The 8,567-nt window shown below is 41.3% G+C and overlaps 1 protein-coding gene and 1 pseudogene across 3 annotated transcripts in view; both read right to left on the reverse strand.

Moving 5' to 3' along the window:
• GPR160 (G protein-coupled receptor 160) overlaps positions 1 to 8,567 on the reverse strand; it is a 44,514-nt gene that overhangs the window by 15,810 nt on the left and 20,137 nt on the right. The gene's annotated exons all lie outside the window — the stretch shown is intronic.
• On the reverse strand, positions 332 to 1,221 carry LOC105516743 (annotated as a pseudogene).

An 8,567-nucleotide genomic window follows, 5' to 3' on the forward strand; every position in this document is an offset into this window, starting at 1 on the left:
GATGGTCTCGATCTCCTGACCTCGTGATCCACCCGCCTCGGCCTCCCAAAGTGCTGGGATTACAGGCGTGAGCCACCGCGCCCGGCCTATGCTGAGTTTTTGACTGCATGCATGGGAAGCACAAAACGTTCAACTTGTATTTCAAAAAAAAAAAAAAGCACAAAAACAACTAGAATGTAAAAGTTTTGGTAATATAAAGCCATCTGTTTCAGCCCACCTTGGAAACCTGTAACATTCATTCATTCATTCGTTCATTCATTCAGTCAGTCATCTACTTAATTTGAGCTGGAGTCTCGCTCTGCCTCCCAGGATGGAGTGCAGTGGCATGATCTCAGTTCACTGCAGAGATCCACGGGGATCCACCGTGGAGGGGTCCCGTGGTGTCGGTGATCTCCGTGAGGCTCCCGTGCTTTTCTACCACAATGGCGCCACGGGAGAGCTGCCTCTGGTGTTCACACTCAGCCTTTGTCATCGATGAGGTCAGTCTTCACTCCTTCTTTCCTTCCTGCTTTCAATCAATCTATTCTTTCCCTTTCTTCAAACTGCAGCTCCGCTTTGCTCTTTCTGGAGCTCCTTGAGACAAGGTAGAAATCCGTGAGTTTGCAATTTTTCCTTGAGCTTTTTTTTCAGGGGCCTGTTTGCCCTTGATGGGCTATTTCAAGGCTTGCTTGGCGACAGCTGCATTGGTGGAATCACAAGACGAGGCCGGAGGTTTTGGAAGTTCTGCTGCTTCACATTTTTGGTTTGGAAAAGGTGCGAGGGGTCCTCTCCTGGCGTCTTTTGATCTTCTGTGCTTGGGCTGCGTGCTCCATGTTGTGTTTGTTTCCTGTGGATTCCAGCTAATGGCTTCCCCTGGCATTTAACTTCGTGACGTGTAACGGAGTTCTCCTCCTGAAGGCTGGAACGCATTCCAGAGTATTTGTTAGGCTCGCGTAGGAAAAGTTGTTTGATTGCCACGACATACATTCTCCCCAACGGCGGTGCAGCACCTCCCTGGACCCCTCTGCTCCACTATCTGCAGGCCCGGAGCCGTCACTGTCACCCCGCTGCTGCCTCCGCCGCACGGGGCTTGGACATCTTCCTGCCTGGAGAGGGGGACCCCAGGGATGTGGGGGAGGGGACGCTCACGGCGCAGAGCTGTTTGGAGGGCTGTGGTGGGAGCCGACGTCCCCCTCCTGCCGCTAGGCCCAGCAGGGCCCAACACACCCACCTCAGGATCATTTTCTTTTTAGTGACACATAAAATAATGATGTCTTAAAATGGATGGCAGGTTGATTGAATAAAATATCGTAAACTAAACCTCCTAAAATAAAAAAATTGGAATTTATTTATTTTTATTTATTTATTCTAAAATCGTAGAGACGATGTCTCCGTATGTTGCCCAGACTGGTCTCAAACTCCCCGCCTCAAGTGATGCTCCCACCTCCACCTCCCAAAGTGCTGGGATTCCAGGCAGGAGCCACCGCGCATGGCCTTGAAATTTAAAAATATGCAAATGGACAGAGATAGTATATAACCATTTAAAAGAATATCTTTGAGGACTATTTAATGGAGACTTGCCAATAATTATAATATGGAACAAGTAGAAGGAACATAAAAACCATGTAGAGTACAATTCAATTTTGTTTAAATATATGTAGATTAGATGGAAATATACCAAAGTGTTAATGATGGTTATCTTAGTGTGGTCTTACAAGACTTTATTTTATCTCTATATTTTCAAACTTTTCCTATGATGATTTATCTTATAATTGGATAGCCATTTTTATAACTATGATATCATTTTATCTATGAAATTAAATTATATAGTATTTAGTACATAGTCCATATTAAAACTGTCCCATTAATTAAAAGCTGTCCCATAAATATTAATTTAATGAAATTAAATTAAATGGTATAGTATCTAATCCATTGTCCATATTAAAACTGTCCCAATGTTGTTAAGAGTTTTTTTTTTTTATACAAAATCCAATCAAGGATCACATATTTGTCATGTCTTGTTAATCTCTTTTAATTTTGGATAATGTGTTGTTGTTGTTGTTGTTGTTTATCTTTCATGATACTTTTTTTTTCTTTTTTTTTGAGACAGAGTCTCACTCTGTCACCCAGGCTGGAGTGCAGTGGCGCCATCTAGACTCACTGCAACCTCCGCCTCCCAGATTCAAGTGATTCTCCTACCTCAGCCTCCCAATAGCTGGGATTACAGGTGCCTGCCGCCATGCCTGGCTAATTTTTGTATTATTAGTGGAGTTGGGGTTTCACTATGTTGTCAGGCTGGTCTCGAACTCCTGACCTCAAGCAATCCACGCCCCCCCGGGCCTCCCAGAGTGCTGGGATTACAAGCATGAGCCACCATGCCCAGCAATACTGACATTTTTGAAGAGTCCAGGTCAGTTATCTTGTAAAATGTCACATAATCTCAATTTGTCTAATTGTTTTCCCAATATTAAACATTTCTGGCAAGAAAACTATCTAAATGATACATCCCATTATGTCATATCTCATTACTGGTCATGTGAAGTTAGGTCACTTGATTAAGGAGGTGTTTGCCATATTTCTTTTCCTTTTTCTTATTAGTATTTTGAGACAAGGTCTCACTGTGTGGCTGAAGCTGGAGTGCAGTAGTACAGTCATAGCTCACTGTAACCTGGAACTCCTGGGCTCAAGTGATCTTCCCACCTCAGCCTCCTGAGTAGCTAGGACTATAGAGGTGTGTACAACCATGCCCAGTTAATTTTTTTTTTTTAAATACTGTTTTGTAGAGATGGGGTCTTGCTGTTGCCCAGGCTGGTCTTGAACTCCTAGCCTCAAGCAATTATCCTCCCAAAGTGGTGGGATTAACAGGCATGAGCCACCTCACCTTGTCCATTTTCCTATTGTAGAGGACCTCTTCCCTTTGTAATTAATACTTTGAGACTGTTAGACTAATCTGTTCCATAACAAAGTTTCACCTGATAGTTTTAGCATCCGTTTATCATCCTTGCCTGAATTAATCACCACACTGGGAGTTGTAAAATAGTAATTTTCTAATTCTAAGATTCATTCGGCTTTCATGAGCTGGCAGTTGTTTCTAGAAATACATTATGGATTCGTTGATTTTTTTTTTTTTTTTTTTTTCTCTGAGACGGAGTCTCGCTCTGTCGCCCAGGCTGGAGTGCAGTGGCCGGATCTCAGCTCACTGCAAGCTCCGCCTGCCAGGTTTACGCCATTCTCCTGCCTCGGCCTCCTGAGTAGCTGGGACTACAGGTGCCCCCCACCTTGCCCGGCTAGTTTTTTGTATTTTTTAGTAGAGACGGGGTTTCACCGGGTTAGTCAGGTTGGTCTCGATCTCCTGACCTCGTGATCCGCTTGTCTCGGCCTCCCAAAGTGCTGGGATTACAGGCTTGAGCCACCGCACCCGACCTGATTTATTTTTATTAAATGTGTTATAATTCACTGCCATCATTCTTCTTTTGAATGCTTAAAATTTTCCAAATCATCTTGTCAGGCAGGGTTCCTTTAGGCTGGCTCCCATATATATCATTTACCTTCCCAGCTGCTGAGTACAACTGCTTTGGCATATTGTACTTCTGGGGGTCATTTTTTTCATGGAGCCCTGTTTTTTTAGTAAAATATGGTATTTTGAAACTAGAATCTAGGTGGCACACTGATACCTCCAAAGCAAAGCTACCATCACAGGATTCTTCCTCACCTTATTTCAGTGTTTGTGAAATAGTGAAATACATACTTGAAAGATCATCTCCCACAGCAAGAATCTGGTTCCCACATGGACATATGGTGAGAACCACCACACACTTGGGCCTGCTAGAGTGGGGAGTGGAGGGAGGAAAAGCATCAGGAAGAACAGCTAATGGATGCTGGGCTTAATACCTAGATGATGGGATGATCTATACAGCAAACCACCATGGCACTTGTTTCCCTGTGTAAAAAACCTCCACATCCTGCACATGTACCCCTGAACTTAAAAGATGAAGAAAATAAAAGGGCAGGAAGCAACATTAATAACAAATTAGAGATTAACTTAAAGGATCAGGAAGGGTCCCAGCAGGAAGCCGACTCCAACTCCTGTGATTGAATGTAGAATTTCAATGAAGAAATTAACAACAAAAAAGAACCTGGTCCCAATGACATTAGTATATTGATTCAACCTACAATACATATTAAGTAGTTTCAGAGTTACTACACTGATAGCATTGCCAACAATTAACCATGTAAAGAAAGCCTAACATTTTTCCATATTTTTTGTCCCTTGACTATATTCCACTAAGCTTGTATAGTCTGAGTACTCTGCTAAAAAGTTACCTGAATTCTTTTCTTTGTATCTATGTAATCAATTTTATATAGTGTTTTGATTATTAGTTTCTCTTTGTACATTCAATGACAGGATTTCCTTTGTTTTCATTATTTTTATTTCATTTTAATTTTACATAATTGAATATATAAAATATTTACATGGTTCAAAATCAAAACTATATAAAAAAGGTACGCTCAGAAAAGTCTCATTTCCATACTTATTTCCTCCACCAATATCCACCCAGCCCCTATCATTTATTTCTGGTTTATGGTTCCTGTGCATCTTTCTGCAAAAATAAGTGTGTGTGTGTGTGTGTGTGTGTGTGTGTGTGTGTGTGTGTGTGTGTACATGTGTGGTTATTTCCCTTTCCATCTTAAATACAAGGTAGCACATTAGATATGCTTTTTGTGACTCTTTATTGCCCCTTAAAATATCCTAGAAAGCACTTCATCTTTGTTAATAGCTATTTTCCTTTTTAATTTTTCAAAAATTGTTTTTATGGCTGTAATATGTAGATATGTTACAGTTTATTCAGCCAGAGTTCTATGAGTGGACATATACGTTGTTTCCAAATTTGTTCTATCTGCAAATAATGTAGCGACGAACAACCTTCTGTACATATTCTTAGTTATTTTGTGAAGGTATTTCCTCTGGAATAATTACTAGAAGTGGGGCCATTAGGTCAAAGGGTGAATGCTTATATAATTTTGTTAGATATTGCCAATTTTTCTTTCATAGGGACTGCTGATCACCATTTTTGAATGACGGTTTAACTGGTATTGAATTCTAAGTTGAAGATAATACTCTCTTGTGTTTTCAGTTCTATTGCTGATGAGAAATCTGTTGTTCCTCATCACTGTTTCTTAGAGGTATGGCAGAAACTTATTCTCCATTTTATCTTCCCTTCTTTTTCCCAGGCACGTGGCTGACCTCTATTTCCCAGGCTCCCCAGCAATTAGGTATGGCAGGTGGGGCGTGCGCAGACACAAGGGAGACCATTTCTGGCCTAGCTTATTCCCCACCATCTGCTTCCTGTGGGAAAGCAGAGCAACTCTGAAACCCATGTGGGTGCCGTCAGCTGGGTCCCTGAGGGTACAGCCACCTAGTGGCCTGAAATACCCACCCAGGCCTGCTACACAAGAGAAGTAAGCTTGTACTGGATTTGACCCATCACATTTTTGATCTTTTTAAAGCATTACAAAACTGTTCTAACTGGTTCTTTTTCCTATCCCTCCCCCTTGCTTCTACTTCATAATTTTTATCTACTGCAAGACTTCATTCATCTTAAGAATTCTAAACATACTTATTTTATTGTCATTTCCAGGAATTCCAACTGCTAATTTCACTTTCAGTAAATTCGTGTCTTGCTTGAACAAATTTTCAACTCTACGTTTATGTCTTCATGTATTTTAAAGTTTTGCTTTGCAAGCTTACTTTGAGTAGGAGTTTTCGATTGCTGTATTTTTCCCACTCTCTCCCTTCCCAGACAGCTTTCAGTCCCTTCACCTGGCCTCTCAGGACTTCTTCCAAACTAGGTCTCAAAATGCCACTTGGTGTTCCTGTTCAGTTGTGGTATCAGCGATACTGCGGATCCAGGCCCTGGGCCAAGAAAGCAGCATGGCTCAGCTTCTGGTTCTGAAGCTGCGTCTTTGTCTCTGAAACTTCCAGAAGCCCATTCCTTTCAGGTAAACCATCTTTTCCAGCCTTCTTTCTTAGGTTTGGAAGGGAGGGCACTGCGATCTCTGATTTCAGTGTAGCCAGTGTTTCTTAGAGGTATGGGAGAAACTTGGTCATTCTCCCAATTTACATTCCCTGGAGCCTGGCTCCAACTCCTTGGTCTCAGCTCATGTGGATACTTTTACATCCCCATCTTCTCTTTTTTTAAATGTTTTTAGTTTTAAGTTCAGCCTCCACAGAGTCTCAAAAATTGCCAGTGCCAACCATATTTCACCATGTCAGGGTACTGAGAAAAGTTTTCCATTAGGAAGTGTCTCAGATAAACTTCACTGGCTATGAAATGGCCACTGCACAAAGCTCTATTTCCTTATGCTAAAAAACCTGAGTTCCTGGTTGCCTCTGCTGGAGAGGCCTGCAGCTTGAGCCTGCTTACCTCTTTGTATTTCAACTTACATTCTAGGTAACTAGAATGACCATAGCCCAGTTATACTTATTTGGTTACCCTTTTTATATTATAACTACCTTTGCTAGGTGTTTGGAGCCTGAACCCCTGTGCCATCTTGACCAGATATCTCAACTTAAATAATTGTTTTGCTCTCCTGCAGCTCCTGTATACATTTGGTAAGGCCCTCTTTACATAGTGAATGTACTTAATGCCACACACATATAGTATGCACTCAAGCTAACCATAGTTCTCAGAAGTCTTGGTATTGCCAGTTATGAAATGACTTCACTGTATCATTTGCCTGCTTTCAGTCTCATACAAGTATTAACTAGAGCACTGATGTATGAAATGTGGTATTCTGCATATACCCACATTATAGTTACTTGTGATTCACCACGGCCCATGGGCTTTTTCTGCCAAAAATAGGCACGACGCCAATCATTCTCCAATTTGAACCTCTTACTTACAAAATTAATTCACCTTCATTTGATTTTATCCAGTATTTTATAAATACTGTACCCCATTAATATAGGTTATTTTGACTTCTGTTTCTAGTATTTCTCACAAACATATACACTAATATGCCACCAGTTATGGATTAAAACTGATTAAACAGAACGGTTCCCAGACTGACCTCTAAAAGGTTAAATGACTTATCCCGCACTGGAACCATATCCTTGATAATGTCTCTGTGTCACCTTCTCACCTAACTGTGGTATCATGTGAGCTAACCTGTTTCCCCGGGTTGCTGTCGATTATGTCATTCATAATGAAATCAATAGCATGAGAAAGTGAAGACTATGTCCCTTGCTTCCTCCAGATCCTTAAAATGTTCTTGAAAACAAATCAGGTTACACTGACACGATTCATTTTTCTATAAAGCTACCATGAATTTTTACTCAATGCCTTATGTTTGCTTATAAATTAGTATTCTGGTGATGTCTATTTTCACATAACCTTCTCTGACAATGTGACTGTATTTTATTGACTGCAAATTCTACACATATATTCACCTCGTCATCATTTTGATGGAAACAGATAATTAATACAAGTATAAGGTTCAGAATTAAGGAGAAAGGAGTTGCATACCTTGTACTACTCATCCAGGTACTGAGTTTTAAGAACAGTATCAACAAATAGAAATATATCTAAAAAAGTCGACAAATATGGGAATGGGATTAATAAGAGTGATAAAGGATTATAAGAACAGAAGTTATTCAGATACTTATGGGCTGACTGCTTAGCAAACATGCTTACAGAAGAGGTTTAAAAATAGAGGGTTTTTTTGTTTTTTTGTTTTTTTGAGACGGAGTCTCGCTCTGTCACCCAGGCTGGAGTGCAGTGGTGCGATCTCGGCTCACTGCAAGCTCTGCCTCCCGGGTTCACGCCATTCTCCTGCCTCAGCCTCCCTAGTAGCTGGGACTACAGGCGCCGCCACCTCGCCTGGCTAATTTTTTTGTATTTTTTAGGAGAGACGGGGTTTCACCGTGTTAGCCAGGATCGTCGGGGTTTCACTGTGTTAGCCAGGATCGTCTCGATCTCCTGACCTCATGATCCGCCTGCCTCGGCCTCCCAAAGTGCTGGGATTATAGGTGTGAGCTACTGTGCCCGGCCTAAAAACAGTTTTTAAAAGAACATCTGAACTAGAGATTGCCTCCTGGTTCTCAATGATTATCATGTCCTTTAGCTTGCCTTCTTAAGCAAAATAAAGGGCTTAAGCATACAATGATCTGGAAAGTAGACATCAGAAATCTGTGCTCAATAGTCCCTGAGACCCCACTCTCCATCCCTGGCTTCTGAAGGGTCCTTGTATGACTCAACCACCAGAGACGTTATGATATTCTTCATGCTTAGTTGTTCATGCTTTCTGAAACCATGGTTATTCATCATTGCTGAGAAACTGAACCAGACCAACCACCTAAGGGAGACCCTTTTTTCACCATCACATTGTCAAGGGTAGCCTGCCCAATCAGCCAGGGTCCAGTACTCCTATAAGTCTTTGATAACAGTATCCCAGACCTATACCAGCTTGCCCCACTACCATTCTACCTGTTTTGTTTCCATTCTCTCAGGATTCAGAAATATAACATACACATTTCCTAAGATTGACTTTATAGCCATACAGTAGAATATTACTCAGTCTTAAAAGGA

This window comes from Colobus angolensis, unplaced genomic scaffold (genome assembly GCF_000951035.1).
Source record: "Colobus angolensis palliatus isolate OR3802 unplaced genomic scaffold, Cang.pa_1.0 Scaffold289, whole genome shotgun sequence".
Lineage (NCBI taxonomy): Eukaryota > Metazoa > Chordata > Mammalia > Primates > Cercopithecidae > Colobus > Colobus angolensis.